The sequence below is a fragment of the Notolepis coatsorum genome, assembly GCF_963971535.1.
Source record: "Notolepis coatsorum genome assembly, chromosome: 6".
Lineage (NCBI taxonomy): Eukaryota > Metazoa > Chordata > Actinopteri > Aulopiformes > Paralepididae > Notolepis > Notolepis coatsorum.
This window is the reverse complement of record NC_140170.1, coordinates 47761171-47785704: the sequence shown is the minus strand read 5'-3', so window position 1 is coordinate 47785704 and position 24534 is coordinate 47761171. Positions and strand designations below refer to the sequence as shown.

Below are 24534 nucleotides of genomic sequence, written 5' to 3'. Positions count from 1 at the left end.
ACGCGGCTACAACAGGAACTACATCCCCGGTTGGGACGAGGAGCGCAGCCGCCTCCTGTGCGACCACCAGAGGGCTGGCTCCAGGGAAGATGTGGATGCGACAGCAGCGGCACTGCTCCAGAGACTGGACACCACGCGTAGAGACAGATGGACTGAAGACTGAAGTAGTTGAATCAATTGACTTTTTTTCTAGTCGGAAGGCGTGGCAAACGATCAACCAGCTTACAGACAGATGTACGAGGCCCCCAAGCTGCCCAGTCACTGCAGATGCCATCGCCTCCAAGCTCCTGAGAAACGGTCGTTACCCAGACGCAGACAAAGATGTTACCCGCCTGATAACCTTGGTCTCCAAGGTGGCCAGTGCAGATTCCAACCTCTCAGGAGAGTTCACAGCAGACAAACTCAGTGAGGCCATGAGTAAGCTCAAGACGGGCAAATCTCCAGGCCGTGACAACATCCACCCAGAGTTTATCATCCACCAGAGCACAACAACATCTGACTGGCTCTGTGCATTCTTCTCAGCATGATATCAGAGGTGCAAGATCCCCAAGACCTGGCGTCGTGCTTCTGTAATTGCCCTGCCAAAGCCAAACAAACCTGCGGAAGACCCCAAGGCATATCGACCCATCTCACTGCTCTGTGTTCCATTTAAGATATTGGAAAGAATGATCCATAGCTGCATTGAGCCAGTGATTGACCCACAGATCCCACAGGAACAGGCCGGTTTCCGTTGTGGTAGGTCCACAGTGGACCAGGTAACACTACTGTCTCAAGACATCAAGGAGAGTTTCCAGGATAATGAGAAAGCTGGGGTAGTGTACCTGGACCTGACTGCCGCATACGATACAGTCTGGCACCGTGGACTCCACCTGAAGCTGCTGAGGACGGCACCTGATCGGCATATGGTGAAGTTTATCATGGAGATGCTGTCTAATCACAGTTCTGTCCTACACACCAGCGATGGCCAGCGCAGCAGGCTCAGAAGACCGAAGAACGGTGTCCCACAGGGGTCATCCTTTCTCCAATGCTGTTTAATATCTACATCTACGATCTCCCGGTCACAGCATCCAGAAAGTACGGCTACGCGGACGATCTTGCCATCATGCTGAGTTTGTCTTAGAGCATGGCGATAGAACGCCAGGTAGTTTGCAGGCTGTTTGACGTGGAAATGGGCAAAGACACAGCTCGTCACGCGATTGGGCAAACGCGTCAGTGGCCAATCAGAGAGCGTCAGTCAGTACCAATCAGAGAGCGTCTGCCAGAAATGCGGCTAGGTTTAGAAATAACGCACACTTAGACGCAATCGGGACGTATTTCACAGCCTGTCGTAAGACCACCGTGCCGTCTTAAAGTGAACACCGTTGTAATGCCTACCCAGATGCATACACAACAGTGCGTGCGTGCGTGAGTCATTAGTTAAGAAATAAGATGAGTAATAATAAGTAACAAGAACCTTGAGAACATTGTATTTTTGCCTAACAGATTTGGGGAAGAGGTCAATGTATCTGGTTTAACAGTGTTTAACAGTGTTTATTCTACCACAGTACTTTAGGACCTTTTGTAATGATGGATGGAAAAATCAACAGTGAACATGAAAGAAAAATCTCACCCATGTGTTATTGTGTGTATACATAGAAATATGCCAGTCACCTAAACAGAGCCCTGCAATATATGTGGCTTTTGGAGACGGCAGCTAGGTCAGGGGGTGTGCGAGCAGTGCGGTCGCACAGGGCCTCGCGGGAAGGGGGGCCTCGCAAAATAAAAAATAAAAAAAATAATAAAAAAACATTTTTTTTTTTTTGCGAGGCCCCCCTTCCCGCGAGGCCCTTTTTCATCACAGACCTAAAATCTAGTTTTGCTTATATGCTTATATATTTCACATTAGACACGTTTGTAGAATGTGTCTGACTTGTTCCTGCCTCTGCGGCTCTGCAGACTGCAGTGTTCCGGTTTCTGCGGCATTGCTGCTCTACAGATTTTAGGATAGTGTTTCCGGGCTCTTCTCGGACACACGAGGTACAGGGATGATCTAATTCAGCGCTATTCAGAGGAGCGAGTGGATGTCTTTTCAAAAGCAGCATGGATCAGAAGAAATTACACCGTGGGCCAAGAAAGTCTCCTTCCAACTTTACCATTGATACTGCGTTATGGTGAGTTCATGCAACCTATTATATTCCCGCCGTGGATCTCTCTCTCTCTCTCTCTCTCTCTCTGGAGCCAAACTGGTCGACTAGCTGTTGTAGTATGGAGTTAGTAGCTAACGGTGTGTGGCCTGGTGTCAGCGCCTGTATTGCTTTTCTCATGTTGTAGTTTCAGTGGTAACAGCATAGCTTGCTTCTGCGTTAGCTAATGGTTAGCGATAGCCGTGTTAGCCAGTTAGCTGTTTAGCTACGACGTTAGCTGCCGGCTGCGCACGTAACGTTAGTTTGATGCTATCAGTTAGCCTAGGCTAGAGTTAGCTGTTAGCTTGTGCTACGACCATTGACATTAGCCGTGAGAATAGCAGGGGGTTCTGGCTTATTTTTGTCCCGCCAGCGAGAGGCCTTTCGTCAACGTGGAGACCTGTGTTGCGGCCTTTCGCCCTGCGTTCCTTGGTGCAGGTAAGATTAATGAAAATGTCATGACATTACCCCACTCTTCCTTCCTTCCCCTCCCGAATGTTTTGTTAATAACGATGTTTTTTTCCAGGCAAAACATATGCTACTTCACAACATTTGGAGATACGACATGTGCTGTGTGTGAATGTCTTGGTCGTTTGTGTAGCTTGGGTAGCGTTGGGCCGTTGGCCAAAGCTGTGTGTGGCCTGGTGTCACAGTACCTGGCTAGCCTATTTAGCTGATGTCGGCCATTGGCTCCTTGCTGCTTTGGTTTCTCTGGTATAGACCCTCTTCTCTTTGGATTTAAGTGTTGATCTTTGTCCTTTTGGATCTCTCATACATGCTCTCTCTCTAACACACACACACATGACAAACACACATGCTCTCTCTCTCTCTCTCTCTCTCTCTTTCTAACACACACAGTCTGCCTATGGCGGCCTTTCTCGATGGCTAGGCTGTGCTCGCTGAGTCTGTACATAGTCAAGGATCTTCAGTCACAGTGCTCAGGTATTCTGCCACTGTGTACTCTCTGTTTAGGGCCAAATAGCATTTCAATTTCTTTCCAATGTGTCTCTCTCTCTCTCTCTCTCTTTGGATTTAAGTGTTGATCTTTGTCCTTTTGGATCTCTCATACATGCTCTCTCTCTAACACACACACACATGACAAACACACATGCTCTCTCTCTCTCTCTCTCTCTTTCTAACACACACAGTCTGCCTATGGCGGCCTTTCTCGATGGCTAGGCTGTGCTCGCTGAGTCTGTACATAGTCAAGGATCTTCAGTCACAGTGCTCAGGTATTCTGCCACTGTGTACTCTCTGTTTAGGGCCAAATAGCATTTCAATTTCTTTCCAATGTGTCTCTCTCTCTCTCTCTCTCTCTCTCTTTGGATTTAAGTGTTGATCTTTGTCCTTTTGGATCTCTCATACATGCTCTCTCTCTAACACACACACACACACACACGACAAACACACATGCTCTCTCTCTCTCTCTTTCTAACACACACAGTCTGCCTATGGCGGCCTTTCTCGATGGCTAGGCTGTGCTCGCTGAGTCTGTACCTAGTCAAGGATCTTCAGTCACAGTGCTCAGGTATTCTGCCACTGTGTACTCTCTGTTTAGGGCCAAATAGCATTTCAATTTCTTTCCAATGTGTGTCTCTCTCTCTCTCTGTACACTGTATATTGACTGTAGAACGGGAGCTCTCTCTCGCTCTCTCTCTTGCTATATGTTGACTGTATCATGCCCCGCCTCGGGCAGCGCTATTATTTAAGAATATGTTGACTGTATGAAAAAATATATATATAATTTTTTTTCTTTTTTTTAACCCTTGGGGGGGGGGGGGGGGGCTCGCGTTTAAATCTCGCACAGGGCCTCGCATTTCTCCCAGGCGGCCCTGTCTGTTGTGTAGCAGTTGTGTCTCCAAGGTGAGACGGGGCACCAGCATCTTCTTGCTGTTGACACGGGCAAGATTCGAGCCCTGGCTCCTCCCAACACCCATGCTCTCGCTCTCTCTCTCTCTCTCTCTCTCTCTCTCTCTCTCTCTCTCTCTCTCTCTCTCTCTCTCTCTCTCTCTCTCTCTCTCTCTCTCTCTCTCTCTCTCTCTCTCTCTCTCTCACAGAAAAGCCACATGAATTGTATGAATAAAATAAAATATTTTTCACATTATCACATGCATTTCTACTTAGTTATTGGAACGCTTCACATGTGATTTACAGGATGAGGATACCAAATGTGATTTCACTGTATCACATATGAAACTGCATTACATATGATGACATGTATACGCTTGTGTGATGGTATTGTGATCACATGTGGTGTGAAGGCTAAAAGTTTCATAGGATTTGCCTGGTGAATGCGCCAGAGTCTTCACATTTAATCTTATCCCACATCTGGCCTTAAAGACAGGCTGTCTGTCTGTCTGTCTGTCTGTCTGTCTGTCTGTCTGTCTGTCTGTCTGTCTGTCTGTCTGTCTGTCTGTCTGTCTGTCTGTCTGTCTGTCTGTCTGTCTGTCTGTCTGTCTGTCTGTCTGTCTGTCTGTCTGTCTGTCTGTCTGTCTGTCTGTCTGTCTGTCTGTCTGTCTGTCTGAAATAACATACCACAATACACAGTGAGAATCACTGATGAATGATCCATCTCTGTTCCCCACCACACCCACACTGTGATTACTACATTGCGATTATTGTATTATAAATTAATGCTATTTATTTTTATATTTTTATATATTTTGTGTACTACTTCATATTGATGCCTATGCCTATTTTATTATTGTATTTTGCACAATCAATGCGGGCATGACCACCCGCATTTCACTGTATGCCCTGGTATGTATGTGACAAATAAACCGCTTGATTCTTCTTGATTCTTGATTGATGCTGCTGCTAGGCAGAGGAGACTGGAACAAAGCGTTTCATTCATCTGTTTCACTAAAGATTATTCTGATTTTGAAAAGGTATATTTGAATTGTGCACCTTTCTATTATAGCCACTAGGAAGTGTGTTCTCTAAGAGCCAGGAGGAGTGTTTAAACCTATAGTTTAAACCTGAAAATGCAGTTCCAACCTTGGCTGTCCACCTCGCTCATGCAGCTCAGTGCACCTTGATTGTGAATCCATCTGGAGCTATAAGACAATTGACCATATTCACACGGCAGCCATTTTGCTCTTGTGTCATGCTCGGGTTGGGATTCCTTTCCACCCTGTTCTGGTTTGAAAATAGGCCATATAGCTATATCAATGCTGTAGTGTAATTGGTGATTGTAATGTAAGAAGGAATCATGTCCAGTATATGTCCTGACCTGGCCCAGACATGTTCCAAATCCCTCTTTTGTACAGAGGGGCTGAGTATTGTAGACTAATGTGCTGTTAATAGCTCCCAGCATGACATAATAGCCGCCATTTGAATATGGTAAATTCTGATTCTATCTGGAGAAATAAGACAATATAACTCCCCCTGAAATGCTTAGTTGACTAATAGTCCTAATAATAATGATAATAATAATAATAATAATAATAATAATAATAATAATAATAATAATAATAATAATAATAATAATAATAATAATAATAATAATAATAATAATAATAATAATAATAGAGTTAGTAGACTGTTAGTAGTCTGTCAAAAGGATTTTCCCATATTATTATCCTTCTGCAAATGTATGCAATCATGCACAATTACATAATTACCTCTAATGTTTATCAAATACAATTTTGTTGATTGTTTTTTTTATTATTATTATTAATTTATACTAAATATTAAGCCCTGGGGGAGACTTTCATGGTTGTGATTATAAAAACAAGTCCTAGAATAGACTTGCATGCGAGGTAAGCACTACTGCATCACCTCAAAGTAAAACATATATGTATAATAATAATAATAATAATAATAATAATAATAATAATAATAATAATGATCAATAACTAATTAATATAACTAATATTATAATTATCATCATCATCATATCACCAATAGATTATTATTTTTGTTTTAACTTTGGCCATTCCCCTGGCTCTTTTTAGCGTTTATCGCATTTACTCTGGTCAAGAATGACCGACAGAAACAGGCTGAAGGGGTACAGATGGGGGGGAAGACACTCTGGGAAAGGCACGGCTGCAGTCCGGGATCCGAACTCGCTAAACCCCAGATCCGTGACGAGCACGGTTGTCCCCGGCGCCGAAATAGCGCTCGAGGTACGTGGTGAGCTACTGGAGCTCCCTCACCAATAGATTCTTATGGTTTGGGAATCTTGAATCGGTCATTAAAATGAGTGGTTGTGGTGGGGAAGGGTGCTATAGGTTAAATAGGAATTAGGCCTATATTGCTCAGTATTTGATCCCCATTCCTGCTCAAACATTAATTATTGCTTTAATCCACTCACTGTATAGCCAAACAAAGTCTTGAAGAGCTTCCACCATAGGCCTAATTATCCATAACATCGAATAAATGTGTTGCTTGTATTGCATTACACCTATAGTATCAAATGGAGCGACGGTTTTATGTAATACTGTTGTGCTATCAATAATTTCAGAGAAAGGCAAGAAATTGATGCTCAATGCATTGATCTTAATAAACTATGGGCCACTAAAGTAGAATAGAACAAAGATAGTTTGTCAATGAGACGTTTCCTTTTGTTTAACCTTAGTGTTTGCTTGTCTTTTTATCATGGAAATTAATCCCCAGACTTGGGAATTGAATTCATACATCCCTTTAACTGCTATAATCAGCAGTTTGCAATGCATTGTCCATCTATAGTTTAATTACATTCTCACTTCAAAACAATAGACAACATTAAACTTGTCTTATATGTCTCCTGTGTCGCTGAAGCTACATCATTTTAGTGTAGCTTATCTGAGGCCATATACTGGGTAAACTCCCTTTATTTATGTGTTCTCGGGACACGAACAAGGGAGTTTACACTTCTCACCACCAGCTGACCAGTATATTGTTCGCCGCACTATAGTCAGGATTTGTTCAGAACTTAGCGCAGCTTTCTCTTGTTTTGTCTGGTCATGATGATAAACGTAATGATACATACAGCGTAATGATGTTGTCTCCTGCAGGGGTTGTTGAAGAACGGTGTAGGGCAGGCCTAACTGAAGAGTGCAATTGTTATTCGTAAAATAGATTTAGCTGTCACCTGTCATCCCTTAAATTGTCTATTTTAACACGCTCTATTTTATAATTGTTTGTAACTTTGTAATGGTGTGCCATCTTGGCCAGGTCCCTCGAAAACGTGATTTAATCTCAAGGGATTTCATGTTTAAATAAAATAATTAATAAATACTTTAAATAACTAAATAAAAAGCCTTAGCTATCAATCAGGAGACAACCTATGTGGTTTATGTTTGCCGCGCTGCACTTTTAATTGGTGATTGCAATGTAAAGAAGGAATCATGCATGTCCAGACCTGGCTCAGACATGTTCCGAATCGGTATTTTGTACCGAGAGGCTGAGTACTGTAGACTAATGTGTTGTTAATAGCAACGTTGAAAAGTCAAGTGTGTATTTTGGTCATAATACATTTCAAGAATACATCAGATAATCCCATTATGTATGTATTATTGTGAGTGGGGTGCGTTTTATTGATTGATTGATTGATTGAAAACTTTATTAACAGATTGCAGAATGGGTACAATACAGTACAGCTCAATACACGCAATTGTTAAGGAGATGCAGACCAGAGAAAGACTTTCGTCTCGTTTACATCAGGGTCCCCCATTTTCAATTCATCAGGACATATATGACATACATGACATACAGATAGACAGTACTGCTACATCTATACATTTATGACATACCAGTTTTACAAATACAGTACTGTTTGTGATACAAAAAGAGTCCAGAAAAGGGAGTATATACATTTGACGTAAAAACTGTACATTGGAGGAGGTTGGGTGGGGTTGTGGGGGGGGGGGGGGGGGTGGTTGGGTAGGGGAGGGGTTGGGGGGAAACACTGTACAACTGTACAAGCAAAACTGTACATTGGGATAGTGACAACATACTAGGTAATTTACATTGGAGGGGGTTGGGGGGGGGGGACACTGTACAAACAAGCAAAACTGTACATTGGAATATTGACAAAACCATACTAGGTAAATTACTGTACATTGGAGGGGGACGTCATCCCAGGAGAGCCATTGAGTGCGCGAAAAGAGGTGAGAGAGGAGGAGGGGAGAGAGTGGGGGATGTGAGTGTTTTAATGGGGGGAGGGGGTTGTCCTGGGAGGGTAGGGGTGTGGATGGCCGAGTTTAAAAAGGCAAGCAGCACCAACCCTCACTCTCACATTAATCTGAACTCTCTTCCAACTCTTGCAGTCAACAGAGAAGGACGAACTCCTACTGTATTTATTTAGTCTCCTTTTACACCGATTTTTTACTTGATTTATTTAGCTGTACCTTTGAAGCTCTGGAATTTACAAGAATTTCTACAGGATACATTTTTATCCTGATCTCCACTTCAGCATGGAAGCCACCACTATGGAATATGGATATCCCTATGAATATTATGATGACAATGAGACTGTTTGTGACTTCTCTGAATGGGAGCCATCCTACTCTCTCATACCTGTTCTCTACATGCTGATCTTCATCCTTGGTCTGTCAGGCAATGGGGTGGTCATCTTCACTGTCTGGAGATCCAAATCCAAGCGCCGGGCAGCAGATGTCTACTTTGGAAACCTGGCCCTGGCCGACCTCACCTTTGTTGCGACCTTACCTCTCTGGGCCGTGTACACGGCGCTTGGCTACCACTGGCCCTTTGGCGTTGCTCTCTGCAAGATCAGCAGCTATGTTGTTGTGGTAAACATGTATGCCAGTGTCTTCTGCCTCACCTGCCTGAGCTTTGACCGCTACCTGGCTATCGTGCACTCTCTGTCCAGCACCAGGCTGCGTTCCCGCGGCACCATACTGGCCTCCCTGGGAGCTATCTGGACGCTGTCTGGCTGTCTGGCCTGATGGCGGTGCCCACCCTGCTGTTCCGCACCACGGTGGACGACGTCAACAGTAACCACACCACGTGTGCCATGGACTTCCGCCTGGTGACCCTGAACCAAGACCACGAGTCCCTGTGGATCGCAGGGCTCAGCCTGTCCTCCTCCGCCCTGGGCTTCCTCCTGCCCTTCCTCGCCATGACCATCTTCTACTGGTTCATCGGCTGCACCGTCACCCGTCACTTCAACAACCTGCGCAAGGAGGACCAGAAGAAGAAGAGGCTCCTGAAGATCATCACCACGCTGGTGGTGGTGTTTGCCTTCTGCTGGACGCCCTTCCACGTGTTGAAGAGCATGGACGCTCTCTCCTACCTCAACCTGGCTCCTGACTCCTGTGGGTTCCTGCGCTTCCTCCTGCTGGCCCACCCCTACGCCACTTGTCTGGCCTACATCAACAGCTGCCTCAACCCGTTCCTGTATGCCTTCTTTGACCTCCGCTTCCGCTCCCAGTGCCTTCTGAACCTGAAGAAGGCCATGCATGGCCAGATGAGCTCCATGTCCTCCACGCTCAAAGCCCAGACTCAGAAGTCAGAGGTACAGTCTCTGGCCACCAAAGTGTAGAGAATAGACGGGCAGGGGTTCGGCGGGGCTGCTGGCCGGTCCTCCTGACACCCATCCGTGGAACACATGTAAAAGCAAAGAGTTTATGTGTTCGTTGTTCAAAAGCTGGTGACACACAAGTGGGATAATGAACTCTGAATTGTCACTGCTCGCCGTTATGAATTCCCTTTTTTTCTTCCCTTGTTGCTGATGCTGCCGTGAGAGGGGTGGGAGCTGCGTGTGTCCGACCAGACACTCTAACCCCTGGACTCTGGAATTGGAGCCAGCTGGCTGAGCTCCCTAGCTGCTTTTTACTCCCCTCGAAACACTCAGAAAAGATATATATATTTTTGTTTCTCTCGCTCTGCAAATGTTTTTCTTTGTGCTATGAGGGGCCTGTATTATGGTTTTAACATTCACATTTTGAAAATGAATTGTTGATACGTGTTGGTTCTATATCACATGTTAATCTGTTTACACTGGGATAAAAAAATGCACTCACAGCACACACATCCGCACACACTCACTTTAAACAATCAACCCACTGCAGCACCCACTCTACACACTTTAGAACACCTAGACACACTTTATATTTATTGGCAAAGAATTTGCACTACAACCCATACCTCAGGACACCTTACTGTAAATTGTACCTAAATTGTACCTCATCCCATTTCTGCTCTGCACTATATAGTATATTGTATATTAATATATTGCATAGTATATTGTATGGTAACTCAGTTACTGCTATCCTTTATTGAACATTGTATATATGTACATACTGAACACTTGTGTCTACGTACGTGACTTCTATTTTTTACTTTTACTTGCTATAATTATTTTATTTCATACTTATCTTTTGTCTAGCACAGTCTCTGGAGCGTAATTAAAGACATTTTAAGGACTTCAAGTTTTGTAAGCAAGCAACATGGTGTGGCAACCTTCGTGAGGACTGAACTAAGCTGGTCAGCCAGTAGCCAATCCCCACCCGGCTCCAACATCGAGTGGCTGGTTACTAAAATCCAGGAAACTTCAGTCATCAACATATACAAGCCCCCACCTTCAGAGCTGGCTGCCACGTCCCTCCCGTCCATAACTGCACCCGCCATCTACGCAGGTGACTTTAACTGTCAACACACAGACTGGTGTTACAACTACACAACACCTAACGAAGAGGCGTTCGGCGAATGGGCCTCCAACATCGATGCTCTGCTGTTGTACGACCCCAAGGAGCCAGCCAAGCTTCTTCTCTGCACGCTGGAACACCTCTACCAACTCAGACCTGGCCTTCGCCGTGTGCCGGAGCAATGACCCGAAACCAGAAAGACGCGTCCTAGATAGGTTTCCCGACTCACACCACCGACCATCCATCATTAAAGTCCCATCACCGGTGCAACCGGTATTAGGGAAGCCTGTCAAAAGATGGAACTTTCGAAAGGCCAACTGGGAGGTATTTGCTCAGGAGACGGATAAAATTGAACTCCAGTTTGAACAAGCTGACTCTAGAGCTATGTGGCAGGGGCTCAAAACGATGACAGACTACAAAGGCGCCTCCCTCAAACTGAACAGTGACATCTCCTTAGCAAATGACCTCAATACCTTCTATGCGAGGTTTGATGCTGGTAATAACAACACCAGCTCACAAGCCTCGGCAATGGGGGGGGGGGGGGGGGTCGGCTGCTGATGGAGGCGCAGTGTTCAGGGTAACAGAGCATGAGGTGAGGCGGACCTTTAAAAAAGTGAATATCAGGAAGGCAGCAGGTCCAGACGGCATCCCCGGCCGCGTCCTAAAAGTCTGTGCCGACCAACTGGCCCCAGTATTCACTGACATATTTAACCTGTCCTTAGAACAGGCTGTCATCCCCACCTGCCTGAAGAAGTCCACTATTATCCCTGTACCCAAAAAATCCAAGCCTGCTTGCCTCAACGACTACCGCCCTGTAGCTCTCACCTCCATAGCCATGAAGTGCTTCGAGAAGCTAGTAAAGGGCTACATCTGCTCCTCCCTCCCCATCAACATGGACCCCCTGCAATTTGCATACCGCCCCAACGGAGGACGCCATATCCCATGTGCTGCACACAGCAGCATCACACCTGGACAAGAGGCAGGGGAACTATGTGAGAATGCTATTCATCGACTACAGCTCGGCATTCAATACCATAGTCCCCTCCATACTCATAGCCAAGCTCAGGGACCTGGGCTTGGGCTATGACCTCTGCCAGTGGGTCTTGGACTTCCTGACTGGCAGACCCCAGGTGGTGAGAGCAGGCAACTGCACCTCCTCATCCATCACCCTCAACATAGGGGCCCCCCAGGGCTGTGTTCTGAGTCCCCTCCTCTACTCCCTGTACACACACGACTGTGTGGCTCAGCGGAGTAGCAATACAATCGTCAAATTTGCTGACGACACAGTGGTGGTGGGCCTGATCTCTGCCAACGACGAGAGGGCCTACCTGGAAGAGGTCAAGGTCCTGGCGGGATGGTGCCAGGAAAACAGCCTCTCCCTGAACGTCAGCAAAACAAAGGAGATGATTGTGGACTTCAGGAGGTCGGGGGTCAAGGACTACAGCCCCCTCAGCATCGACGGGGCACCGGTTGAGAGAGTCAACAGCTTTAAGTACCTCGGAGCCTACATATCCGAGGACTTGACATGGACCACACACATTAACAGTGTTGTGAAGAAGGCACGACAACGCCTCTACTTCCTCAGGCGCCTAAGGAAGTTCCAAGTCAGCCAGAAGATCCTTAAGAACTTCTACTCATGTACAATAGAGAGCATCTTGACCGGCAACATCACCTCCTGGTTTGGGAATAGCACTGCACAAGACCAAAGCAGACTACAAAGAGTGACACGTTCAGCCGAACGCACAATTGGAGGGGGGCTCCCCACCCTCCAGAACATTTACTACAAGCGTTGCAAGGGCAAGGCTAAGAGAATCATTAAAGACTCCAGTCACCCGAACAACTGCCTCTTTGAACTGCTGCGGTCAGGCAAGCGATACAGGAGTCTCAAGGCGAGCACAGAAAGACTCAGAAGAAGCTTCTATCCCCAGGCCATCAGGCTGCTAAACGAACAATGAATGAACACTACACAACAACAACCACCAAACGCACATAGCACACACATCCACACGCACACACTCACTTTAAACAAACACACTGTAGCACCCACTCCACACACTTATAGCACACACCCACTTTAAACAAACACACTGTAGCACCCACTCCCCACACTTTATATTTATGGATGAAGGATTGCACTACAACTCGTACACCTTACTGTAAATTGTACCTAAAATTGTACCTCATCCCATTTCTGCTTTGCACTAGATAGTACTGTACATTAGTACACTGCATAGTATTGTGTATTGTATATTATATGGTAACTCAGAACATTGTACATATGTCTATACCGAACACTGTGACCTCATTTTCTTCTTCTAAATTCATGCTATATTATGTTATTATGTTATTTGATACTATCTTGTCTAGCACAGTCTCTGGAGCGTAACAGTAAGAAGCATTTTGTATGAAAGTATTCTGTACTTCTGTATGACAACTATTAAAGAACTTGAACTTGAGCTGGTCTGCAGAGGCGGATTTAGGATTGTAGGAGATCCGGGGCTTAGCCCAGATAGTTTTTTTTTTTACTTCGACACCACCATTTTTTTTACTTATACCACCACATTGAAAGTGTTAATATGCGTCTTTGTTTACGGTTTGATTATCACTGATACAAAGTAAAATAGTGCAGTGCAATAAAATAGTTAGTAAAATAAAATAAAATAATGCAATAGTGCATTGCAATAAAATAGTTATCATCGTATTTTTTCGGGAGGCCGGTAAGGAGTGCATTACAGTAGTCGAGTTGGCTTGAGATAAAGGCATGGATCTGGTTTTCAGCGTCCTTTTGATTTATAAATGGCCGTACTTTAGCTATGTTTCTAAGGTGGAAGAATTATGTTTTTGTCAACTTGTTGATTGTGATTTAAAGCTTAGGTCTGAGTCTACCATAACACCAAGACTTAACTCACTCAAATACAGTTAGCAGCTGGATAGACTACAGATGGAAATTAGCTTCTGCTAAATCTGGTGCAAACATATTTTCATGTAACAATGATGAATTGTCAAAAAAAAAAAAAAATAAATAAAAAAATCCTTTTATTTATTTTTTAATTTTTTTAAATAGATTCTGGGCTTTTCAGAAAACATTCTGGGCTTGAGCCCAAGTAGCCACCCCTAGCCCCGCCCCTGTGCCAGATCCAGATGCAGCCGACATGGACGCCACCTATGAGGCCTACTGTGTGGTCCTCCTGGATGCGGCAAAGAAGACCATCCCACGCGGCTACAACAGGAACTACATCCCCGGTTGGGACGAGGAGCGCAGGGAAGATGTGGATGCGACTGCAGCGGCACTGCTCCAGAGACTGGACACCACGCGTAGACAGGGCCGGATTAACGACCGGGCCGTCCGGGCCGCGGCCCGTGGGCCTCTAGTGATGAGGGGCCTCAAAAAAAAAATTCTTCATTTTTAATTTAAATTTTTTTTGGATGCCCCTCGTCACTAGAGGCCTTTTGGAGGCTCCTCGTCACAAGAGGCCCCAAATTAGTATTATAATTTTTTTTAACTTTTATTTAAAAAATCTTTGGAGGCCCCTCGTCACTAGAGGCCCCAAATATTTGTTTATTTTTTTTTAACTTTTATTAAAAAAAAAATTGGAGGCCCCTCGTCACTAGAGGTCCCACATTTTATTTTTTATTTTTTTTCTTATTTTGGAGATCGATGTCATACTGTGACACTGAAATGTAAACATATTTGATCAACTAAAATATTTTGTCAACTAAAATATTTCATCAACTAAAATATACAGTACGTCACACCCTGCCGTCTGCAAGTGGCTAATCTTGAGTGTTTTTTCTCCTCTTCATAAGAGTTTGAGGTTTTCCGTTTGAGGTAAAAACAGCAATAAAAAGTCAAAACTTGCATCTCCACATCCCAGCCCCGACGCCTGAATACTTTTACCAACGGATTTCCAATTCCGCGTTCGCGTTCTGCGCTCTGATTGGCCACTGACGTTTCTGGTAGCGCCAATCGTGTGACGCCTCTTTCTTTCACCGGTTAAGCTTAGGCACTCTATTTTTTTTCTTTAATACATACATACATACATACATACATACATACATACATACATACATACATACATACATACATACATACATACATACATACATACATACATACAATCAACCCACTGCAGCACCCACTCTACACACTTTAGAACACCTAGACATGCGAGGCCCTGTGCGAGATTTAAACGCAATTGTTTTTACCCCCAAAAGGTAAAAAAGAAAAAAAATATATAAATTTTTTTTTTTTTTTTTTTTTCATACAGTCAACATATTCTTAAATAATAGCGCTGCCCGAGGCTGGGCATGATACAGTCAACATATAGCAAGAGAGAGAGCGAGAGAGAGCTCCCGTTCTACAGTCAATATACAGTGTACAGAGAGAGAGAGAGAGAGAGAGAGAGACACATTGGAAAGAAATTGAAATGCTATTTGGCCCTAAACAGAGAGTACATTGTGGCAGAATACCTGAACACTGTGACTGAAGATCCTTGACTAGGTACAGACTCAGCGAGCACAGCCTAGCCATCGAGAAAGGCCGCCATAGGCAGACTGTGTGTGTTAGAAAGAGAGAGAGAGAGAGAGAGAGAGAGAGAGAGAGCATGTGTGTTTGTCGTGTGTGTGTGTGTTAGAGAGAGAGCATGTATGAGAGAGATAAGCAAAGATGAGCCCCTAAAGGATATTCAACTTTTAATGGAAGAACAAAACAGAAGGAAAAGATAACTTCACAAAGGCAACATGAATATACATAGATCCAAAAGGACAAAGATCAACACTTAAATCCAAAGAGAAGAGGGTCTATACCAGAGAAAACAAAGTAGCAAGGAGCCAATGGCCGACATCAGCTAAATAGGCTAGCCAGGTACTGACACCAGGCCACACACAGCTTTGGCCAACGGCCCAACGCTACCCAAGCTACACAAACGACCAAGACAATTCACACACAGCACATGTCGTATCTCCAAATGTTGTGAAGTAACATATGTTTTGCCTGGAAAAAAACATCGTTATTAACAAAACATTCGGGAGGGGAAGGAAGGAAGAGTGGGGTAATGTCATGACATCTTACCTGCACCAAGGAACGCAGGGCGAAAGGCCGCAACACAGGTCTCCACGTTGACGAAAGGCCTCTCGCTGGCGGGACAAAAAGAAGCTATGGCCGGAGCCCTGTCATGGTGCAGGCCCGACTACATCTTCTGTCAAAGATGATGTCGTAGTCAGAGTGCCAGAACCCCCTGCTATTCTCACGGCTAATGTCAATGGTCGTAGCACAAGCTAACAGCTAACTCTAGGCTAACTGATAGCATCAAACTAACGTTCCCAGCCGAGTGCAGCCGGCAGCTAACGTCGTAGCTAAACAGATAACTGGCTAACAGTTAGCTCAACCCGGCTATCGCTAACCATTAGCTAACGCAGAAGCAAGCTATGCGGCTACCACTGAAAAACTATACAACGTGATAAAAGCAATACAGGTGCTGACACCAGGCCACACACCGTTAGCTACTAGTACTACAACAGCTAGTCGGCCCGTTTGGCTCCAGAGAGAGAGAGAGAGAGAGAGAGAGATATCCACGGCGGGAATATAATAGAGTGCATTAAAAACTCACCAAACGTCCAAGAGGATGGAGACAACCGCGTGGAGTTGACGAAGTTCATCTGCCGAACGACCATCCTCTTCATCTTGGCATAACAATGCTGCACGCGCTGTCTCTAGGTTAGCTAACGCTAGTTAGCCTTTAGCTAAGCTAGCTACTAGCCGACATCATCATGGCTATATCCCGACTGAACCACACTTAATATTATAACGTAGCTAAAGCTAACTAGCTGTCCCTGTCTTTAGCCGGGATGGCTAGCCTGACTGAACTGTCTAACATGCAACAACTTTCATCTTCAGTCCATCTGCCGAACGATGTCCTCTTCATCTTGGCTGGCATAACCTCCAATGCTGCACGCACGAAATAGTCAGACGCTAGTGATGGGTCGGTCATGAGCGACTCGTTCATAAGAGCCGATTCATTGCCGTGAGCGTGAGTCAAATCGCTCACGTCTGGCAATGAGTCGGTTCACGCCCCCCCCCCCCCCCCCCCCCCCGGCACGCACACAGACACACACAATGAACTCAACAGACGCTACCTTACTTGTAACCCCTCCCCTCATTGAAACCAATTCTGCTGCCTGCAGAGCCTCAGAGCCAGGAACGTGTCTAATGTGAAATATATAAGCATATAAGCAAAACAAGATTTTAGGTCTGTGATGAAAAAGGGCCTCGCGGGAAGGGGGGCCTCGCAAAAAAAAATAATAATAATTGTGCGAGGCCCCCCTTCCCGCGAGGCCCTGTGCGACCGCACTGCTCGCACACCCCCTGAGGCGGCCCTGCATACATACATACATACAGCCCCACCCCCACCTAATAGACAGTCCCCTCCCCACCGTATGTAATGTATATATTCTCTCCCCACCGTATGTATATTTCTCTCCCACCCACCCACCCCCTCCTAATGTACAGTCCCCTCCCAATCATATGTATATACTCTCTGTCAGGATCTATGGGTAACAGTACTTTATATTTGCATATCATATATGTCATAAATGTAACAGTACTATATACCTGTATGTCATGTATGTCCTTATGCCATAAATGTCATGATGTCATATATGTTGTGCATGTCATACATGTCACTATGAATTGAAAATGGGGGACCCTGATGTAAACAAGACAAACGTCTTTCTCTGGTCTGCATCCCCTTAACAATTGTGTGTATTGAGCCGTACTGTATTATTTGTACCCATTCTGCAATCTGTTAAATACAATTTTCATTTATTAATTCATTCACAGACAGTAACACAGGACAAAAACAAATTTCAACCCCCTCCCTTCCCTAATTATAATTTAAATTGACATTCACGTAAAAGTAAGCTTACTATTCTAATATTATATTCTTGTCTCCAAAGTGTATGCATGTTTTTTTTCTTCCTGAGGATGGCGCCATCCCCCCATCTAAACATGATGTGTTTCTTTTCTCTTCTTGATTGATTGATTGAAAACTTTATTAACAGATTGTAGAATGGGTACAGTACAGTACAGTACAGTACAGCTCAATAATTGTTAAGGGGATGCAGACCAGAGAAAGACTTTCGTCTTGTTTACATCAGGGTCCCCCATTTTCAATTCATCATAACATATATGACATACATGACATACAGATAGACAGTACTGCTACATCTATACATTTATGACATACCAGATTTGCAAATACAGTACTGTTTGTGATACGAAAAGAGTCCAGAAAAGAGAGTATATACATTTGACATAGAAACTGTACATTGGAGGAGGTTGGGTAGGTGGGGTGGGGTTGGGGGGGACTGTACATTGGAGGTGGTTCGGTGGGTGTGAGGGGTGTGCGGGGTGGGTGGGTGGGGGACACTGTACAACTGTACAAGCAAAACTGTAGATTGGAATATTGACAAAACCATACTTGGTCATTTACAGCCCCACTTTCTCTCTCTCTCTCTCTCTCTCTCTCTCTCTCTCTCTCTCTCTCTCTCTCTCTCTCTCTCTCTCTCTCTCTCTCTCTCTCTCTCTCTCTCTCTCTCTCTCTCTCACAGAAAAGCCACACGAATTGTATGAATAAAATAAAATATTTTTCACATTATCACATGTATTTCTACTTAGTTTTTGGAACACTTCACATGTGATTTACAGGATGAGGATACCAAATGTGATTTCACTGTATCACATATGAAACTGCATTACATATGATGACATGACATGTATATGCTTGTGTGATGGTATTGTGATCACATGTGGTGTGAAGGCTAAAAGTTTCATAGGATTTGCCTGGTGAATGCGCCAGAGTCTGAACTAGGCAAAATCTGCATATGGCTCGCTGATAACAAACTATCATTACACATGGGCAAAACAGAGTCCATTCTCTTCGGTTCAAATAACAAACTCAGCAAGACCGACGGCTTCTCAGTTACAGTGGGTGACAATATTGTCACAAGGAAAGAAGATATTACCTACCTGGGTTCCATCCTAGAGGCAAATCTTTCCTGTGACAAAATGGCATCCAATGTAATAAAAAAAAGTCAACCAACGAACTCGATTCTTGTACCGGATCTCCTCACTGGTAAACAAGAATACCCTGAAGACTATGGCAGGAGCACTCATTCAAGGGTACTACGACTATGCTTGCACCTCATGGTACCAAAGCACCTCAAAGGCGCTAAAAACAAAATTACAAACATCTCAAAACAAACTGGTCAGACTACTGCTTGACCTTACTCCTAGAACCCACCTCACCCCTGCCCACTTTGACAACCTAGGATGGCTTAGAGTAGACGACAGAGTACAGCAACTTGCAATGGGCCTGGTCTACAAGATACACTACACGACCAAGGTACCCATGTACATGTCAAAATACTTCCCAAAGGTCAGTGAATACCACGATCACAACACCAGAGGGAGCTCCACAAATCATGTTAAACCCAGATTCGGCTCAAACAAGGGACTAAACACGTTTCGCAATTATGCCACATCAATGTGGAACGCCCTACCCAAAGCTGTAAAGGAATGTGAATCACTACCCACTTTCAAAAACACTCTCAAAAAACACCTACGGGAGACTGCAATTCGAAACTGGCCCCTATAAATGTCCTAACACAACCCCCTCCAATGTACAGTAAAAATTACCAAATATGGTCTTGTCAATATTCCAATGTACAGTTTTGCTTGTACAGTTGTACAGTGTCCCCCACCCACCCCTCCTACCCAACCTCCCCCCCACTCCTACCCAACCCCCCACCCACCCAACCACCTCCAATGTACAGTACCCCCCCCCCCCAACTACCCAACCTCCTCCAATGTACAGTTTCTACGTCAAATGTATATACTTTTTCTCTGGACTCTTTTCGTATCACAAACAGTACTGTATTTGCAAATCTGGTATGTCATAAATGTATAGATGCAGCAGTACTGTCTATCTGTATGTCATATATGTCATATATGTTACGATGAATTGAAAATGGGGGACCCTGATGTAAACAAGATGAAAGTCTTTCTCTGGTCTGCATCCCCTTAACAATTGTATGTATTGAGCTGTACTGTACTGTACCCATTCTGCAATCTGTTAATAAAGCTTTCAATCAATCAATCAATCAATCAATCAATCAATCAATCAATCAATCAATCAATCAATCAATCAATCAATCAATCACATTTAATCTTATCCCACATCTGGCCTTAAAGACAGGCTGTCTCCTCTGTCTGTCTGTCTGTCTGTCTGTCTGTCTGTCTGTCTGTCTGTCTGTCTGTCTGTCTGTCTGTCTGTCTGTCTGTCTGTCTGTCTGTCTGTCTGTCTGTCTGTCTGTCTGTCTGTCTGTCTGTCTGTCTGTCTGTCTGAAATAACATACCACAATACACAGTGAGAATCACTGATGAATGATCCATCTCTGTTCCCCACCACACCTACATTGCGATTATTGTATTATAAATGAATGCTATTTATTTTTATATTTTTATATATTTTTTGTACTATTTCATATTGATGCCTATATGCCTATTTTATTATTGTATTATGCACAATCAATGCGGGCATGACCACCCGCATTTCACTGTGTATGCCCTGGTATGTATGTATGTGACAAATAAACCGCTTGCTTCTCCTTGATTCTTGATTGATGCTGCTGCTAGGCAGAGGAGACTGGAACAAAGCGTTTCACTCATCTGTTTCACTAAAGATTATTCTGATTTTGAAAAGGTATATTTGAATTGTGCACCTTTCTAATATAGCCACTAGGAAGTGTGTTCTCTAAGAGCCAGGAGGACTGTTTAAACCTATAGTTTAAACCTGAAAATGCAGTTCCAACCTTGGCTGTCCACCTCGCTCATGCAGCTCAGTGCACCTTGATTGTGAATCCATCTGGAGCTATAAGACAATTGACCATATTCACACGGCAGCCATTTTGCTCTTGTGTCATGCTCGGGTTAGGATTCCTTTCCACCCTGTTCTGGTTTGAAAACAGGCCATATAGCTATATCAATGCTGTAGTGTAATTGGTGATTGTAATGTAATGCCATTTGAATATGGTAAATTCTGAGTCTATCTGGAGAAATAAGACAATATAACTCCCCTGAAATTCTTAGTTGACTAATAGTCCTAATAATAATAATAATAATAATAATAATAATAATAATAATAATAATAATAATAATAATAATAATAATAATAATAATAATAGGTCATTAAAATGGGTGGTTGTGGTGGGGGAGGGTGCTATAGGTTAAATAGGAATTAGGCCTATATTGCTCAGTTTTTGATCCCCATTCCTGCTCAAACATTAATTATTGCTTTATATACACTCACTGTATAGCCAAACAAAGTCTTGAAGAGCTTCCACCATAGGCCTAATTATCCATAACATCGAATAAATGTGTTGCTTGTATTGCATTACACCTAGTATCAAATGGAGTGACGGTTTTATGTAATACTGTTGTGCTCAATAATTTCAGAGAAAGGCAAGAAATTGATGCTCAATGCATTGATCTTAATAAACTATGGGCCACTAAAGTAGAATAGAACAAAGATAGTTTGTCAATGAGACGTTTCCTTTTGTTTAACCTTAGTGTTTGCTTGTCTTTTTATCATGGAAATTAATCCCCAGACTTGGGAATTGAATTCATACATCCTTTGAACTGCTATAATCAGCAGTTTGCAATGCATTGTCCATCTATAGTTTAATTACATTCTCACTTCAAAACAATAGACAACATTAAACTGGTCTTATATGTCTCCTGTGTCGCTGAAGCTACATCATTTTAGTGCAGCTTATCTGAGGCCATATACTGGGTAAACTCCCTTTATTTATGTGTTCTCGGGACACGAACAAGGGAGTTTACACTTCTCACCACCAGCTGACCAGTATATTGTTCGCCGCACTATAGTCAGGATTTGTTCAGAACTTAGAGCAGCTTTCTCCTGTTTTGTCTGGTCATGATGATAAACGTAATGATACATACAGCGTAATGATGTTGTCTCCTGCAGGGGTTGTTGAAGAGCGGTGTAGGGCAGGCCTAACTGAAGAGTGCAATTGTTATTCGTAAAATACATTTAGCTGTCACCTGTCATCCCTTAAATTGTCTATTTTAACACGCTCTATTTTATAATTGTTTGTAACTTTGTAATGGTGTGCCATCTTGGCCAGGTCCCTCGAAAACGTGATTTAATTTAAGGGATTTCATGTTTAAATAAAATAATTAATAAATACTTTAAATAACTAAATAAAAAGGCTTAGCTATCAATCAGGAGACGACCTATGTGGTTTATGTTTGCCGCACTGCACTTTTAATTGGTGATTGCAATGTAAAGAAGGAATCATGCATGTCCAGACCTGGCTCCGACATGTTCCGAATCGGTATTTTGTACCGAGAGGCTGAGTACTGTAGACTAATGTGTTGTTAATAGCAAAGTTGAAAAGTCAAGTGTGTATTTTGGTCATAATACATTTCAAGAATACATCAGATAATTCCATTATGTATGTATTATTGTGAGTGGGGTGCGTTTTATTGATTGATTGAAAACTTTATTAACAGATTGCAGAATGGGTACAATACAGTACAGCTCAATACACACAATTGTTAAGGTGATGCAGACCAGAGAAAGACTTTCGTCTTGTTTACATCAGGGTTGTTGTTTACATGACATACAGATAGACAGTACTGCTACATCTATACATTTATGACATACCAGATTTGCAAATACAGTACTGTTTGTGGTACAAAAAAAGTCCAGAAAAGGGAGTATATACATTTGACGTAAAAACTGTACATTGGAGGAGGTTGGGTGGGGTTGTGGGGGGGGGGGGGGGGGGGGGGGGGTTGGGTAGGGAGGGGTTGGGGGGGGGAACACTGTACAACTGTACAAGCAAAACTGTACATTGGGATAGTGACAACCATACTAGGTAATTTACATTGGAGGGGTTGGGGGGGGGGGGGGGTACACTGTACAAACAAGCAAAACTGTACATTGGAATATTGACAAAACCATACTAGGTAAATTACTGTACATTGGAGGGGGTTGGGTTAGGACATTTACAGGGGCCAGTTTCGAATTGCAGTCTCCCATAGGTGTTCCTTGAGAGTGGTTTTGAAAGTGGGTAGTGATTCACATTCCTTTACAGATTTGGGTAGTAGCTTATTAACCAGATACAGTTCAATGAGATATGACACCAGTATGTTATCAATGATTAAGTTGACCAACTAGTAGACCAGGATAATTATGTTTTGGGATAGAAACATTCTGGAAGGCAAAATCATTTAAAATCCGGGACGTCATCCCAGGAGATGAGTGCGCGAAAAGAGGTGAGAGAGGAGGAGGGGAGAGAGTGGGGGATGTGAGTGTTTTAATGGGGGAGGGGGTTGTCCTGGGAGGGAACTAGGGGTGTGGATGGCCGAGTTTAAAAAGGCAAGCAGCACCAACCCTCACTCTCACATTAATCTGAGCTCTCTTCCAACTCTTGCAGTCAACAGAGAAGGACGAACTCCTACTGTATTTATTTAGTCTCCTTTTACACCGAGCCATCCTACTCTCTCATACCTGTTCTCTACATGCTGATCTTCATCCTTGGTCTGTCAGGCAATGGGGTGGTCATCTTCACTGTCTGGAGATCCAAATCCAAGCGCCGGGCAGCAGATGTCTACTTTGGAAACCTGGCCCTGGCCGACCTCACCTTTGTTGCGACCTTACCTCTCTGGGCCGTGTACACGGCGTTTGGCTACCACTGGCCCTTTGGCGTTGCTCTCTGCAAGATCAGCAGCTATGTTGTTGTGGTAAACATGTATGCCAGTGTCTTCTGCCTCACCTGCCTGAGCTTTGACCGCTACCTGGCTATCGTGCACTCTCTGTCCAGCACCAGGCTGCGTTCCCGAGGCACCATGCTGGCCTCCCTGGGAGCTATCTGGACGCTGTCTGGCCTGCTGGCGGTGCCCACCCTGCTGTTCCGCACCACGGTGGACGACGTCAACAGTAACCACACCACGTGTGCCATGGACTTCCGCCTGGTGACCCTGAACCAAGACCACGAGTCCCTGTGCCCTTCCTCGCCATGACCATCTTCTACTGGTTCATCGGCTGCACCGTCACCCGTCACTTCAACAACCTGCGCAAGGAGGACCAGAAGAAGAAGAGGCTCCTGAAGATCATCACCACGCTGGTGGTGGTGTTTGCCTTCTGCTGGACGCCCTTCCACGTGTTGAAGAGCATGGACGCTCTCTCCTACCTCAACCTGGCTCCTGACTCCTGTGGGTTCCTGCGCTTCCTCCTGCTGGCCCACCCCTACGCCACTTGTCTGGCCTACGTCAACAGCTGCCTCAACCCGTTCCTGTATGCCTTCTTTGACCTCCGCTTCCGCTCCCAGTGCCTTCTGAACCTGAAGAAGGCCATGCATGGCCAGATGAGCTCCATGTCCTCCACACTCAAAGCCCAGACTCAGAAGTCAGAGGTACAGTCTCTGGCCACCAAAGTGTAGAGAATAGACGGGCAGGGGTTCGGCGGGGCTGCTGGCCAGTCCTCCTGACACCCATCCGTGGAACACATGTAAAATCAAAGAGTTTATGTGTCGGTTGTTCAAAAGCTGGTGACACACAAGTGGGATAATGAACTCTGAATTGTCGCTGCTCGCCGTTATGAATTCCCTTTTTTTCTTCCCTTGTTGCTGATGCTGCCGTGAGAGGGGTGGGAGCTGCGTGTGTCCGACCAGACACTCTAACCCCTGGACTCTGG

At 44.3% G+C, this 24534-nt stretch overlaps 2 pseudogenes across 2 annotated transcripts; both read left to right on the top strand.

Annotated features, from left to right (window-relative positions):
* Positions 1-8560: 8560 nt before the first annotated feature.
* LOC311230374 (apelin receptor A-like) lies at positions 8561-9648 on the top strand (annotated as a pseudogene). The gene has a single exon. The product of its transcript is annotated as an apelin receptor A-like (transcript).
* Positions 9649-13905: 4257 nt separating this feature from the next.
* LOC311229464 (apelin receptor A-like) lies at positions 13906-24280 on the top strand (annotated as a pseudogene). The gene is made up of 3 exons: positions 13906-14068; positions 21959-21971; positions 23276-24280. The product of its transcript is annotated as an apelin receptor A-like (transcript).
* The last annotated feature ends 254 nt before the right edge of the window (positions 24281-24534 follow it).